The following is a 16,846-nucleotide window of genomic DNA, read 5'->3' on the forward strand; positions in this document are numbered from 1 at the left end:
CCATTGACTCTCACCACCATGGCTGCCAATCAGCTTCATTATGACACATCTGGGCATTTGTACAGAACCTTCCTGAAATGCACTGGCTAGTCCTGCTGATCTTAAGACATCAAACATGGCAGTATGCACTTTGCTTCTACAGACTGATCTTTCTCTTCCAGCAATACATTACTTTTCTTTTTACAATGATGAGATTCAAGGTTAAAAGCTGCCTTATTCCAAGCATTGATCTACGATTGGATAGATGGGTGCACAGGTTGAGTGATGAGGTGTGTCTAGGCAGGCGGGAGTGTGCCCATGACCAAGTATAGGGTTGGTAGGTAATGTTTCTACATGCATATTTGTATGTGCTGTAAGAATGTGGAGGTGTATAGTAACGTTGCCAATGGCAAGGTTGTGGTGGCTTCTTGGGCACAGCCAGCTACCCTGAGGGAGCAAGTACTTAGACTTGTGGGCTTGGGACCATGCAGAGAACATCAAGCTCATTTGGTATAATACACTACACAAAAACATTGTTCTACATCCTACTTTGGTGAGTAGTGACTGGGGTCTTAAAAGCTTGCAAGTACTGGTCTAGATGCAACGATGGACCGGTCTCTCCTCAGCCAGAGCAAAGAAAAATGAAGAAAACCAAAGATGCATGGAAACAATTAGTCCAAGGGACTAGTAGACCATGTGATCCTCAGCCTATATGATCATGAAACCAAAAGAACTAGATGGTGACCAGCTATCACTTTCAACCACTCAGAGGGGGATTGGTGCAGAGTTAAGGGGGTTTAACACAGAGGAGGCAGTGGTGCAGGGGATCCTGGATAGAGCGGGAGAAAAATGTGGAACAAAACTCAAAATCACACACACACACACACACACACAAAGACCAGGTTTGCTGGTCTGATAGAACTTGGTGAGACCCCTGAGACTACGGCCCCTAGTTACCCTTCAAGTCTGGAACTGAACTCACTCCTGTGGCTTCCACCTAAACAATACACAGGCGTATGGGGGTGAATACTTACATGAGATAGATATATTCCTTGGAGTGATCAATCATGGGACAACAGAAGGGCAGTGTTTGCACAGGAAGATAGCTTGGGGGGTGGGAGCGTATGGGAGGGAAGGACACAGAGAAGAGGCAACTAACTACAGGGAAGAAGTGAGAAGGGAGCTGTTCCATTGTGGGGAATTGCAGTCAATATCATGAAACAAAATATGTATGAACTGCTATGTGGAAAAGAATTTGCTCTGTAGACTTTCACCCAAATCACAATAAAAGTTTTAAAAATAATAACAAAAAATGAAATAAAAACTCTGGACACTAAAAAAAAAAAAAAAGAAGAAGAAAGAAGCTGCCTCACTCATGCTATGTGGACCTGGACAAGTCCATATATCACTTAGTGAGTTTATCTAGAAATGAAGAACTTAGATGTATCAACTGAGCAGGGAGATGGGAGAAATAAATAATTCACAGGGCTATCCAAGTCTAAAATCCTACCTGATAAGAAGGATATTTTTCTCACAAGGAACAATGGAGAGCAAATTGCAACATGTCAAAATGTACATGAAATTTAGAGTGAAGGGGGTTTAACACAGAGGAGGCAGTGGTGGCTTAGCGGTAGAATTCTCATTTCCACATGAGAGGTCTGGGTTCAGTTTCTGGCATGCCTAGCTGTCACCTAGCTACCACCTAGCTACCACCCAACCCATCTGTCAGGGAAGGTTTGTGTGTTGCCGTGATGCTGACAGGTTTTTAGCACAGCTTCTAGACTAAGATAGACTAGGGGGAAAGACGTGGTGATCTACTTCCAAAAATTAGCCAGTGAAAACCCTACGGATCACAACAGTCTGACCTGAAACTGATCATGAGGATGGCATAGGACCAGGACTGGACAGCGTTTAGTTCTATTATGCATGGAATCATCATGAGTTGGGTACCTACTTAATGTCAGCTAACAACAACAACACAGAGAGAAAGGTTTGGTAATTAGAACAGAAGTGTCAGGTTCCTTTGACAATATTAACTCTTATTGCAAATTATTACATTGGCATTTTGCTTTTCATTAAAACAACGGTAATAACAACTGCTATACATCAAAAGAGCAAAGAGGAGTTTAAATCATCAGACTAAGGTAGGACTGGATAATCTCCAGTCTTATAATTCTGAGAGTCTGAATGAGCCCTCTTTTAACTTCTTGGGACTTTGTGGGGGAACAGAAAGAGGAGACCCCACATGACAGGAGGCAGGGCAGGGCAGCTTGCCATCTCTTTACTCATCTTGGCTTATGCATATTTTGCATAGTGATTTCTGTTTGGAAATTGATTTATAGCAATTATAGGTGGCAGAGCTTGTTTCAAGGCAGGATTCGAAGTGGAAAAGAAAGGACCTCGTCCAAAGTTTTCTCCAAGGTAGGTCATGCTGAGTGAAGGTTCCTTGTTGGGAAAGAAAGGAATTCCCCATGGGGCCCTCTCTTCGCACTTCAGCTGACAGCTCTATTGCAGGTATGGTGCCTTTCTGGTTGTCATTTAAGGGGAACCTCTGACCCCAAGACCTCCCCTGGTTATTAAGGGTGGTGGCATAAATATGTCAGGCTGATGATGGCATATATGACATAGAAACTGCCACAGAGCAAAGATGGGGGAAGCTGAGCACCTGCCTCCCCAAAGTGGCCACCAAGTCATGCCTGGTGTTAGTGCTCCATTAGAGGTCACACTGCCTGAGGGTCACACATGGTGTGTGTGTGTGTGTGTGTGTGTGTGTATGAAAGAGAGAGAAGGAGAATATCTTAATGGGATTTTTCAGTCTTCCTTGTTTACTTCACACTCAAAAAAAAAAAATATTCTGAATTAATACCTCCATTCATGTATTTGATGTTACTGCTGACTAATCATATGTAATCCATCTATGGAAGGATTTGACATCTGGAACCCCAAAGTCACTTGCTTTTGCTGCCAATAAAATTGGCAGCAGTTGGTGAACTGTTCATTAGTGCACACTAAAATTGCTCCAATGACATTGCTACAGTATTGTTGCTCATATATACTTTGTACAACAGATATACATTTCTACCTGTGAATATACACATGTATTAATTCCATTTATTTCCTAAATATGGAGATGAAATTGGAACAAATCCATTAGGAATATGAATTTAACGACACATTTAAATAGTCACCAGTGGGCACCAATAGCTCTGTAATGATTTTTTTTCTCATTTGTTTCCCAAACTGAATGACTCCTTAGTCATTTGAGTTTCTTGTCCAGGACCCAAAAGTTTAGAAGATTCAAAGTTTTCCATTTGTGCTGTGATCTTCTCCAGCTGTAGTTTATTCTAAAATTGGATCTAAGCCAGGGAATAAATGCTTATTAAAAGGTTTTGAAAGCCAGAATACTAAGTGATACTTGTTATTGTTAAGGATCCTTGGTGGTGCAGTGGTTAAGCTCTTGGGTGCTAACTGAAAGGTTGGAGGTTCAAACTTACCAGCTGCTCTGTGGGAAAAAGATGGGGTAGTGGCTTCAAAAAGATTTACAGCCTTGGAAACCCTATGAGGCAGTTCTACTATGTCTTATAGGGTCACTGTGAGTTGGAATCGATTTGACAGCAATGGGTTTGGTTTTGGTTTGTTGTTGCTGGGTGCCATCAAGTCAATTCCAACTCGTAGTGACCCCACGTGAGAGAGGAGAACTGCCCCATAGGGTTTCCTCGGCTGCATTCTTCATGGAGGTAGATCTCCAGGTCTTTCTTCCATGGACCCACTGCGTGGGTTTGAACCACCAACTTTTCACTTACCAGCTGAGACCTTACCCATTGATAATTAGGAATCTCTTATAACAGGTCTAGAACAGATTTTAAAAACAATCTGAGGTAAATTTTAAATATATTTGTACAGGTGCATACTAAACTCAAACTCACTGCTGTTGAATGGATCCCAACTCATAGCCACCCCTCTTTGGGTTTCCGAGGTGGTATCTCTATGGAAGTAGATCACCCAATCTTCCTTCCAAGGAGTGGCTGGTCAGTTTGAACTGCCAGCCTTCTGGTTAGCAATCAAGTGCCTTAGGTACTATGCCACAAGAGCTCCCACAGGTACAGAGTCTGGTGGAAAAAATTCATTCATTCATTCAATAATTGGTATGCAAAGAATGCAACGCTTAAATATGATTACACTGATGAGCTGTTCTTCAAGTTTAACTAAAGGGACAAGTGTTTTAAACCCCATGATTGTCATATGGCTTTGGACCACATTAAGCTTGCTAACATAATCTGCCAAAAGGGGATGATGGTTTCCTCAGGATTCTGGGAAGGACATGAGTTTCCTTCTCAGGAGCTTCTGGTTAGGGAGAGGATCTTTACTGGGAAGTTATTGATTTACACATTTTGAAGAAATAGAATTTAAGAAATATGTGTTTCATTTTGAGATCTCTTCTAGGACTGGTCATGCTCAAGAACCGGACATATAATATTTATTCTGGAAATAGAAATAAACAGATAAAAACCAAAAAAAAAAAGACCCAGACTCACTGCCATTGAGTCATTGTGACTCATAGCGACCTTGGGTTTTTCTGAGGCAGTAAATCTCTACAGAAGAAGATTGCCCGGTCTTCCTTCGGAGCAGTGGCTGGTGGGTTTGAACCACCAGCCATCTGATTAGCAGTCAAGTGCCTTAGGCAAAACCTTAGGTGTTTCTGAGTTAAATACCTTGTTAATACAATGCACCACTAACTTCAAATGCCCATTGTAATGCTTATTAGAGAATTTCTGAGTCATCTTTACTAAAGGAAAATATGTTCTTGGGCTAAATTAGGAATATGACATCTGGTAAAACTGATTAAAATTAAGCTAGGTTGGGAAGACTCTTAGTAACTCAGACATATTAATCCAAGGAGTGGGAGGATTCTCTCTGTCTCCTGAGACATTTGATTTTAAGACCCCTGTTGTTGTTGTTGTTGTTATGTGCCGTCGAGTCGGACCCAACTCATAGCGACCCCTCCTTGGGTTTCCGAGGCAGTAGTAGTGAGTATTAGCTTAGTGCCTAGGGCACTTGACTGCTAACCAGAAGGCTGGCGGTTCAAACCCACCAGCCACTCCTCAGAAGGAAGATGGGGCAAATCTACTTCCGTAGTGATACTGCCTCGGAAACCCAAGGAGAGGTCGCTATGAGTCGGGTCCGACTCGACGACACATAACAACAACAACAACAACAACAGTAGTGAGTATGTGTCTCAGTGACAGTATAATTGGGGAAGCAGAGCCACTATGAGTGACATGGATTAAGGGATTAATTATGGGGATTAGACCACACAAAACTGTGGGAACCGGTGGAGAGATCTATTTCATCCAACAAAGATAAATTCCTCGATGACTTTATATAAATAAATTTATTTTAAATTTGATTTTTTAAAATTTTGTTTATTAAGAAAAAAATATGACTTCTTGAAGGTCTTTGGTTATTTGAAGCAATGAAAAGTCTAGTTTTCCTGCTTAATTTGGTTAATCTTTTTTTTTTTTTTTGGTTTCTACTTATTTTTACCCATGTGCAAGAGATATGTGAAATAGCCGATGTATATCATTTAGAGGTAGAATACCCAACAATAGTTGATTCCTTTTGTCCTTTTGTTTAAACCATTGACCCCTGGTGGCACAATTGCTAAGCACTTGGCTGCCAACTGAAAGGCTGGCATTTTGAACCCACCCAGCAGCTCAGAAGAGGAAACACCTGGTGATCTGCTTCCATAAATATTACAGCCAAGAAAACTCTTTGGGGCAATGCTACTCTGTCACATGAGATCACCTCTATTCATGTAATCTAGAAAATTTGATCTTAACCAACAGCAACCACAATTCTTAATGCTAATGAGTTAGGTAAGGGTTTATTCTTTGATCAGGATGTATTATATTAAAGTCATTTTTATGTTTAAACTTGAAAACTTGTGAAGCCAGACATACATTTGATGCAGACACCATTATTTATTTTGTCAAAGCAAAGCCTCATGGCTGAACAATGAAACAATTAATAGACCCCAAAGATGTCTTATGATATCACTACTATTTACCTGCTATGAATTTCATCTATTTGGTGTTTAACTAGGTAACAGGATTATCTGATGTAAGTCCCTGAAAAGTATTAAACATTTATTATGTGCAAGGTTGGAAGGAAGGTTGGGCAATCTATTTCCGTAGTGATACTGCCTCAGAAACCCAAGGAGGGGTCGCTATGAGTTGGGTGCGACTCGACGACACATAACAATAACAACAATGTGCAAGGTACTGTGTTGCTGAGTCATGGTGGTAAAACATAATGATTAGGCTATAATCCATATATTCTCTGTTTTTATTTTTCTTTTATTATTAGATTATATTTATGTGTTCAGATGGACTTAAATAAAACTTATTCTTTGTGCATATTCTGATAGTTGACCACCCCAAAGGGTGCCAATGGATGCTGTAGGAGTTCTGTACTATGTTGCCTAGCTAGAATTTCTTTCCCTGGATAGTTCTGGGTCAGGATTTGTCTCAAGAGAAATTTGCTGGTGATTTGGAAGTCAGAAGCAATGCACAGCCATTATTCTCTGAAGGTCAGTGTAGGGCACCAGGCTCCTTTGCAGCTCAGGAACATTACACTGATCTTCCTGCTGGTTTGCTTGATTGGCATAAGGCTGGGTCTGTAGCTCCTGCAGCTCCTGCTAAATCTCTTCCATCAGTTTCTCTGTGCCAAAACTCAGCTCTGGTTTATTGTTACCATGTGTCCATTGAAGCCAGAAGTTGGATTTTTATGAGACTTCTTCTGATTTTTAAATGTTGACTCTAATTACACACACATACACATACACAAAAAACAATAAAGGCATTCCATGAGCCAAAAACACTTGTGTGGATTATATCTAGCCTAAGGGTCTCCAGTGTCCATCTTTCACTCTGACTGGGCAGACTGATGGCCAAAACCCTGGGATGAAGACAGAGGGAGGAAAGAACAAGAGAACTGTGAGGAGAATGATGGAGAGAGAGAGGCAGGGAGGATAGACCCTCAGTGCCCATGTAGGGTGGACTCTATGAATGGATAGACAACTCTGCCCTCCATGGGAAAAATAAAGAACTCTTCTGCTCTGTGTGTGTGTGTGTACATGAAATTACCTAATAAAAACTATCACTTTCACAGTAATTTCATTACACACAGGGATTTCTCATATACTTTTTCATTTATTGTCATTTATTCTCTTACCTACTATCTTGGATGAAAGTGGGATCAAAGATAAATAACTACCAGTTCCTATCCTCAAGAGTTACAATCCATAGAGGAAATGGATATGTTTACATCCAAGGATAAAATAAGAATGAATGTGAGTTACGGGGGTAGGGAGGGAAGATTTTGACAAAAAGAAATGGAGACTGTCACACGTATTCTGGGGAATACTAAAAAATTTGAGCAGATGCACCAAGGAGAATTTGGAGGAGCCAACAGTAAAAACTGATAAAAAGAATTTAAATAAAGTTACAAATGTTCTATTAACACAATTAAAATTCATTTGTGGGCTCCTACAACCGGGAGGAATCTTCAGCTTGCTTTCTTAGTCAAAGTGTTAATCAGTCAATGTCTTGCATCCAGAAAGCCTGTTTGAGAAAAGGGGAAGTCAAACGACAGCTGTTGTTTCTTATAAGAAAACACTACATTGATTCTAGCACTCAGGTTCCAAAATAATAGCCAGATTTGTCTAAGTACTCTTAGGTTTTACAACATCAACAAAAACAACATAAGAAGTCAGAGGAGCTCTGGTAGCGTAGTGCCTAAGGCACTTGACTGTGAACCAGAAGGCTGGTGGTTCAATCCCACCAGCCACTCCTTGGAAGGAAGGTTGGGCAAGCTACTCCCGTAGTGATATCGCTTCAGAAACCCAAGGAGGGGCGGCTATGAGTTGGGTCTGACTCGATGGTACATAACAACAACAACAACAACATATCAGACAAGAAGAGGCTGTTACTAAAGGCTGTCATTTGCCAGAAAGGACAAGAAATCTATTTTGAATACCCTAAAGAAGTGAGAACCATGACAAGAACAGATATATGCATGCCCATGTTCATTGCAGCACTATTTACAATAGCCAAAACATGGAAACAACCTAGATGTCCATCAACTGAGGAATGGATAACCAAACTATGGTACATACACACAATGGAATACGATGCAACGCTAAAGAATAATGTAGAATCTGCAAAACACCGCATAACGTGGATGAACTTGGAGGACATTATGCTGAGTGAAATGAGTCAATCACAAAAGGACAAATATTGTATTAGTCCATTATTATAAAAGTTAAGGAAAGGTTTATCTATTGAAGGAAATTTTCTTTGTTGGTTACCAGGGGTGGGAGGGGAGGGAAGGGAAGCTGTTAGATAGATAGAGATAAATATTGATTTGGGTGAAGAGAAGGGCAATGTACCAAATGTGAGTGACCAATATGGCAGCATTGAGGATGAGAAAGACATAGAGAGGTACATGGGAAGTACAGACAACAAATATGAACCTTTTGCATATACAGTACTACGTTGTCAGTGAAGGCAAACATGGGTATGTGGACGGATAGATAGGTGGACAGGCTAAACAATTAGGTATGTCTAAATGGGGAATGTATCCAAGATCATATATAGGGTTGGCAGACAATGGTCTTATAAGTTTATGTGAATGATCTGAATTCCCAGGTGTATAGTAGAGCTGACAAGGGGCAAGGTTGTGGTCACTGCTGGGTCACAGCCAGCTACCCAGAGGGACTGAGTAGTTGAACCTGCGGGCTTGGGACCATAGTCTCAGGGGACATCAAGCTCAATTGGCATAACATACTATACAAAACATTGTTCCACCTCCTACTTTGGTGAGTAGCAACTGGGATCTTAAAAGCTAGCAAGCTGCCATCTAGATGCAATGATGGGTCTCTCCTCATCAAGAAGAAAGAAGAAAACCAAAGTTAATGGAAACAATCAGTCCTAGTGACTGGTACACCATCTGATCTGCAACCGGTACAACTATGAGACCAGAAGAACTAGATGGCGCCCGGCTACCACTGTCATCCACTTGGAAGGGATGTAGAAGATCCTGCATAGAGAGGGGATTAGGTTTGCTGGTCCAATAAAGCCTGGTGGAACCACTGAGACTATGGCCCCTAGCTGCCCTTCAGGTCTGGAATTGAACCCACACCTGTGGTTTCTAGCCAAACAAAGTACAGGCATGTGAGTTAAACATTTACCTCAAGTAGACACACGCCCTGGAGAGAACAATCATGGGAGAAGTAAGGGCTACTTATGCACAGGGAGACAGCTCAGGAGGCAGGAGAGTATGGAGGGATGGACACTGGGAAGAGGTAACTATGGGTAGGAAGTGGGAGGGGAGCTGTTGCATTGTGGTAAACTGTGGTCAATGACATGCGACAAAGTATATGTGAACTGCTGTATGGAGAGTGAATTTGCTCTGTAAATCCTCACCCAAATCAAAATAAAATAAAAAAGAAAAGAAATCTATTTTGAAAGTTTTGTAATAAATAATGAACTGGGCTCTATTTATGTAATCCTGAAAATTTGATTCAAACATAACTGGGTCTCCTGCTTAAAATTCTTTAGTGGTGCTATAAAGGCCAGGCTTCTTTTTGGCATGATTTGGTCAAGGCTCCCTACGACCTGGCTCTGGTTTCCCACTCCAGCCTGCTGTTCCCTCCTCTGTCCCTACGCCCCATCTCCCCAGCCTGGTGCACTTAATTTTCTGGCCACAGGCAGTATTTCAGTGGTCTTGCTGCTCACTCCTCTGTGTCTGTGCACATTCTATTCACTTTTCCTTGGAGTCATTTTTCCTTCTCTTTCTTTTTTTAAATTGTGGTCTGGGTGAGCATTTACAGAGCAAACTAGTTTCCCATTCAACAAGGTATACACATTTTGTTTTGTGGTATTAGTTGCAATCTCTTTGATATAACTTCAACTTTTCTCACTTCTTCTCTGGGTTCGCTATTTCCATTTGCCCATCTTTCCCACCACTTCCTGCTTTCTGAACTTCGTTTTTGGGCAAATGCTGTCCTTTTGGTCTCGTATGGTTGATTGTTCCGAGGCGCACATTCCTTATGGGTGTTGTTCGTTTTGTAGGCTTGTCTATTGTTTGGCGGAAAGGTGATGTCTGGGAGTGCCATCCTTCTCTTGATTACCCTTCAAAACTTCTTAATGTGTATGAACTATTGTTTCCCAACTAATTTGCTCTGTAAACTTTCACCCAAACTCTAACAACAATGACAAATAATAATAATAATAATAATGAAAAAGAATAAAAAAAATGTCTTAAATGTGTTCTGGGTTCCTGAGCTACTCAATAAGTCTTTCTCTGATAGTCCTGTACAGTATATAATTGAATTTTTGCACCTATTATTGTTGTTGTTATGCACCTATTATATGGTGTTGTAATTATATATTTCCATGTCTGTTATTTCATGTGCACTATTACATGTGCAGCTTCCATTGGCACCGGAAGCAGCAGTCAGGACATTAGACGACGTGTAGCATTGGGAAAGTCAACTGCGAAGGAACTGTTTCAAGTGCTGAGGAGCAAGGATATCTCCTTGAGGACTAAGGTGCGCCTGACACAAGCCATGATATTTCCAATCGCCTTGTATGCATGTGAGAGCTGGACAATGAATAAGGAAGACCGAAGAAGAGTTGATGCTTTTGAGTTGTGGTGCTGGCGAAGAATGCTGAAAGTACCACGGACTGCTAAAAGAACTAATAGATCTGTCCTGGAGGAAGTGCAGCCAGAATGCTCCTTGGAAGCAAGAATGGCCAGACTTCGTCTCACCTATTTTGGTCATGTTGTAAGAAGGGATCATTCCCTGGAGAAGGATGTCATGCTTGGTAGGGTGGAGGGTCGACGAAAGAGGGGGAGGCCTTCAACGAGATGGATTGATACGGTGGCCGCGATGATGGGCTCAGGTATAGCAGGGATTGTGGGGCTGGCGCGGGATCGGGCAGTGTTTTGTTCTGCTGTGCATGGGGTCACTATGAGTCGGAAACGACTCGACGGCACTTAACAACAACAACAACAACAATTGCATGTGCTGGCTTTCATTCTTCACCTCTTTATTGAGTATTGTTCTGTAAGACACTGTACAATGTGCTGTAGATAGAGCAGTGAGTAAGATAGACCAAGTTCCTGGACTCATGAGTCTTCTATTTACAAATGTATGTTGAACTGAAATGAATTCACAGGACAATTTGAACTTTAGTTTCAGATTTTATACGCTGACAAGACATTCACTTTGCAAAATCACACTTCCATTTACTGTTTTAAAAATACTGTTTTGTAATTGTCTGCCTTTACTGTGTGGTTGAATTCCTTATTTGCACAGTCACAGAGTATATTCCTACTGCCTTCTCTTGGTAGCTGTGGTTGCTTTTCAGGACTTGTGATTTTGTAGATCTTGGCTATATTTGGGCCATCTTTCTACAGAGGTTTTGATCTCCCTTGAGAGAGTGGATTATTTTCAGCCTTGGGTATGGTGGTTCCTCCTTCTTCTCAGCTGCCTTCTGTATCCAACTTGGGATGGGTCATTTAACCCTTTCTCTCATTGGGTGTACCTGTTTCAGGTTATTTTTGGTCATGCAGACATCTAGGGCCGCACTTGTTTTTTACCCCAGACCATCCTGAAACCTGTTTGATTTAGTCCTGATACTTTTTTCAGTCATTGGCCATTTATTCTGTGATTTCTTGTGGAGAGATGAGGAAGCTTTTCCTTGATTCTGCAAAGTAGACTTCTTTCTAAGTCTGGAAATTTGAAGTAGGGCACTTCTCACATTTAACACTGATGCTGGCATTCAAAGAATGTATTTCTTCTTTTTAACATTATCTGCTTATTTTTCAAACTGCAAGTCGTGAAAATAGCCATGAAGTACATTGAATGTCATTACCTGCATTGGGAAATATGAATAGGATAAAATAGAAAATATCAGAATGCATGATGTGTAGTAAGGATAAGTTTTGTAAAACATGCTATACATATATATGTATAAGTTTGTTGTTATGTGCCGTAGAGTTGTTTCTGACTCATAGCGACCCCTCCTTGGGTTTCCAAGGTGGTATCACTACAGAAGTAGATTGTCCAACCTTCCTTCTGAGGAGTGGCTGGTGGGTTTGAACCCCTAACCTTCTGGTTAGCAGTCAAGTACCTTAGGGACAATGATGGTTACTGGGATGGGATATAAAACATATTTCTCAGCATACCAAAACCAAACCCATTGCTGTAGAGTCAATTCCCACTCAGAACCCCATAGGACAGACTAGAAAACTTCCATAGGGGTTCAAAGGCTGTGATCTTTATAAAAGCAGACTGCCTCATGACTCTCAGAGCCTCTGCCGGGCTCAAACTGCTGACCTTTGGGTTAGTAGCAGAACGCTCAACCATTGAGCCCCGAGGCCTCCTGTTTCTTAGTGTAGGTAATGGTTAAAAAAAAAAAAATTGGAAAACATGGCTGTAGAGCAATCCATTTACTTAATTATTTTTCTCTTTCTTTCTTTCCCCTTATTTTGGGCTGTTTTAACTCCATCTCTAAAACAGGTTTCATTTTTATATGTTTTTAAATTATTTCATTTGGGTATTCATTGTTCATCATCTCCAAACTTGATCTTCAAAGCTTTTAATTAGAATATTTTATTTTGCTAAGAAGTTTAATTTACGCTCCTTGTAGCATTCTGGCACTTTTCTCCCATTCTTCTGAAAGGTCCAGTTCCTTGAGCATCTTCTTGACCAGGATTCTTTGTCATGGATAAACTTTAGAGGAAGATCTAGGCAACAGTTAGTTAAAAAGCAAGCAAACAACTACCACCACCAACAACAAATAATCCCACGGTCTCTTTGAACTCAGCTTAATATCTTTAACTAGTTAGCAATCAATTTTTTTTGCCCTACACCCAAAATTATGCAACAGATATGTGATATTATTTAGTTGCTAATGGTTGAAATCATAGTGACTTAAAAAGTATTCATATACACATGTTTTCACCCCAGGCCAACTTCAATTAATTGCTTTATGCTCTTTAGAATGAACAATAACTCCAAAAAGATAAACTATCCCTAAGTAAACATTTTAATGGGAGTATTCCTTTCCTTACTGAACATTGAGTTTTGATATTATGGAAAACAGACTTACCTCTTTAAAAGGGAACTAACAAAACAGACGGTCCCAGAAGAGCTGAACATAGAGCAAATTTCTGAATGAATCTCTTAGGATTTGTTTTTAATCTGAATATTTAATAGCATGGCATTGCAAAATTTGAATTATGCTACTCAATTTTAATGGTTAATCTGCTTTAAAAAATACACAAGCTTAATTGTGACATACGAAAGTCCTTATTTAGGGTAGATTTCTAATTTGATTGCTGCCGGCCCTGCTGTGTAAAGAGTCTCCTGGGTGCAGATTTTTAAGAGTGTGTGTGCGCCTTTACATCTCCTCGTGTAACAATTCCTCTTTGCCGACTCTGCCCCAGCCTCCACGTGAGCCAGGAACAGACAATAGATCCATCCTAATGGAGTTGTGTACTTGCCATCTGTAGGAGCAGCTGCTAGCCTGCATCTGCACAATATGCTGGGACTGAGAGCTCTGCTAATCTGCATAATAAGGAGGAGGCTCATCCCACTCCAGCTAATAATCACGAGCGATCGATGCTCTTCATTCCCTCACTGCCGAGCACAGCCAAGCAGGTTTCCTGCTCTGGGTAGACAAGGGTCAAGTAAGACCCGTGGCCTGGAGCTGAGAGTCACACCACTTACAGTCGAGGGTTGCATTAGTCCCCAGGGACCACTTGTTTGGCCTTTCTCGTGAGTCATGTTGACACATAATACAAAATCCAGAGAAGTGGGATGAAAAGGTGCTCACACATTATTAAGATTGCTCATCAGAAATGCTTTTGGAGCAATCAGAGTATTGACCAATTTGTATTTGAGAATGCCCCCTTTTTGGGAAAAAGGATACAAGCACATTTTGGGTTTAATTGTGAGCTTTAAGTCATTTGGTTTTCATTGATTTTTTTTTTTCTAAATAGCTACACAATGCTGACTTCTAACTTTTTAACTATCTTAATATACATACCTCTTCTCTCAGTTGTGGAGTATTGAGTAAATGTACCAATAGGTGCTCAGGAGACTATTTTATCATTTAAGATCAAAGAACATACATTTCCATATAGGTAAAGGAGACTTTATCAGCAGATTATAGTGAGAAGTCAAAAAAATGGACTGTGAAATAGGCAGACTATGTGAACTAATGAATCAAATTTATGTTTATTTTCATTTATGATGTCAGGGTGAAATGAAGATTTTATTTCTGACTATAGCTTGAAGGTAGTAGTAGTGGTAGCAGGAAAAAAGTGACTAGTGAAATGACGTATTTCCAGAAGAGCCTAAAATCACTTTCTCATTAAAGAAAATAGCTTAATTTTTCTAGAAAGATTACATACTCACAAACACAGTTCGATTTCGTTCAGTTGATTTAAAGGCTAGAATATTTTAACTTAGGTGACCTCGATTGAGGGCAGTATTTTAAATCAAATCGTAATATGCCATTATTTATAATGTCTTGTTATAAGAAGTGGTGAGATTATTCTAATTTCTTACAGGGAAAAATTTGCATAATTTACCATACTTCAATGAAGCACCGGGAAAAGAGCATTAATTTATGGAGATGGAAGACTAGGGTTGAAGGAATAATTGTGTCTACCAGTAAACAAAGCAGCTCACTTAGCTTTCAACTCAACCTTCTAATCAACATCATTTGGTTAAATAAGATAGCATCTTCTTGAATGATTTAGAAGAAAACTTTATTGAAAGTAATTCCATGTAGATAAAACCAGTATCACTGTACAGTGATAATAGGAGAAAGATCTAATATCTATGGGAAATATTAGTCAGAGTTTCTGTGAAATTCTGTGATGAGTTATGGAAAGCTAAAACAATGGGCTGGTTTCTACCCAGCCATCTGATCAGCCTCATAGTGCTGTGATTAATTGAAGAATAACATACTAGGTGAACTGAAAGCATCCTTCTTTGATTTGCTAATTTTAAGGCCCATGTGTTCCTGTACGTCAAGAGACTGCCTGAATATTCTTTCTGAAATAGAAATGACGGATGGCTCCAGAATGTCTTCAAAAGTTTTGAGAGTCATTGAATGACACCCACAAAAGAAGAAAATTGAGTATCTGAGCTAGCTCCCAATGTAGGATCCTTTCATGAGAATTTTCAGTAATTTTTCTAGAAATTAGAAAAATAAAGACTGTAGGAGAATAAAGCACGAGTTAAAGGCATAAACAGGAGGACCAGTCAAGGAAGAAAGCATGTTACTAAACTAAATTTCTAGCTAGATTTCATTATCCCATTAGCGTCTACACAACACATGCTACTATCTGTAAATATTTGATTTATTCATTTATTTGTTTGTTGATTGGCTATTTCCCATACTTGAGTGGGAGCTCCAAGAGAGAAAGGACATTTCCTGTTCTATGCCAAGAACCTAAAAACAAAATAAATCCTCAATAAATTTTGTTGAATAAGTGAAAATTGTTGCACACCTTCATCCTTGTGGGGGGTTTCAGGATCTGTTAGGACCAGCTCAGGAGGATGCTTCTTATGTTTAGACATGTATTTCACACCAAAATACAAAATGTTTCTGGTAGAACCTAGAAAACTGCAGAAGCCCAAGGACAGGCTATGCTAATGAAAGAACATGAATCTCCTGGTAACATTTAGGACCTTTTCTTCATAGAGACTCAGAAAATAAGGCCTCAGTGTAATATATATACATCTGGGTGCAACAAGAAAAAACAATGTCCTACTTATTTCCATTTATCTCTTGTCAGCAGGGACATGGATTGATCCTAGAAGTACCCTGGAATCAAGAGCAAGATAGGGTTTGTCAGTTCTAAGAAATTTTTTCTGGGCCCAAAGACCACATTTGTTTTGAACTCAGGCCAATTCTAAGAAAGTTGGGGGTGGTTTGGAAAGTTGCTTAGAGATTCATTCATCTATTTCATCTCACCATCCACCCATCCACCCATCCAACCATCCATCCATCCATCCACCCATCCATCCATCCAACCATCCATCCATCCACCCATCCATCCATCCATCCATCCAACCATCTATATAATATTATTTGAGTACTTGCTATGTGTCAGGAACTTCTCCGGGTACTGAATGCACTAATGAATGGATTTTTCTTTTGCATCTCTCTTTAAATTCTAGGAGGTATTCTGGAGAAGTTTTCTTGATGTGAGCAAGTTGTAAGGCTCCTTGGTTTTTATAAGGATTCAAGGTCCAGAGTTAAGCCAGCTTTGTAGGGGGACATGGAGGTTCATCACTCTAATAATTAATGGTCACTTTAAAAAAAATAGTTCTCAGTAAAGACTTTTATTTTTACCATTTTTGTGTTAAGATTTTAACTGACACTTCAATTTTTTTGCTTCTTTTTATGAGTGGAATCTTCTTAATTTTTATTTTATAATTGGTTGCTGATCATATGCATGGAAGTTGAAAAAATAATTATTTTCCAATGTTGTTTTGTCAGGTGCCTTTGAGTTGATTCCAACTCATAGTAAGCCTGCGTACAACAGAATGCAATACCACCCATTCTCCCACCATCTTCACTATCTTTGCTATATTTGAGCCCATTGTTGTGGCCATTGTGTCAATCCATCTCATTGAAGATCTTCCTCTTTTTTGCTGACCCTCTGCTTTACCAAGCATGACAAGCTTCTCCAGGGATTGGCTCTTCCTGATAACATGTCCAGAGTATGTGAGATAAAGTCTCACCACCTTCACTTCTAAGGAACATTCTTGTTGTCC

The sequence above is a fragment of the Orycteropus afer genome, unplaced genomic scaffold, assembly GCF_000298275.1.
Source record: "Orycteropus afer afer isolate SDZICR_OR568_19922 unplaced genomic scaffold, OryAfe1.0 scaffold00001, whole genome shotgun sequence".
In the NCBI taxonomy this organism is placed as follows: domain Eukaryota; kingdom Metazoa; phylum Chordata; class Mammalia; order Tubulidentata; family Orycteropodidae; genus Orycteropus; species Orycteropus afer.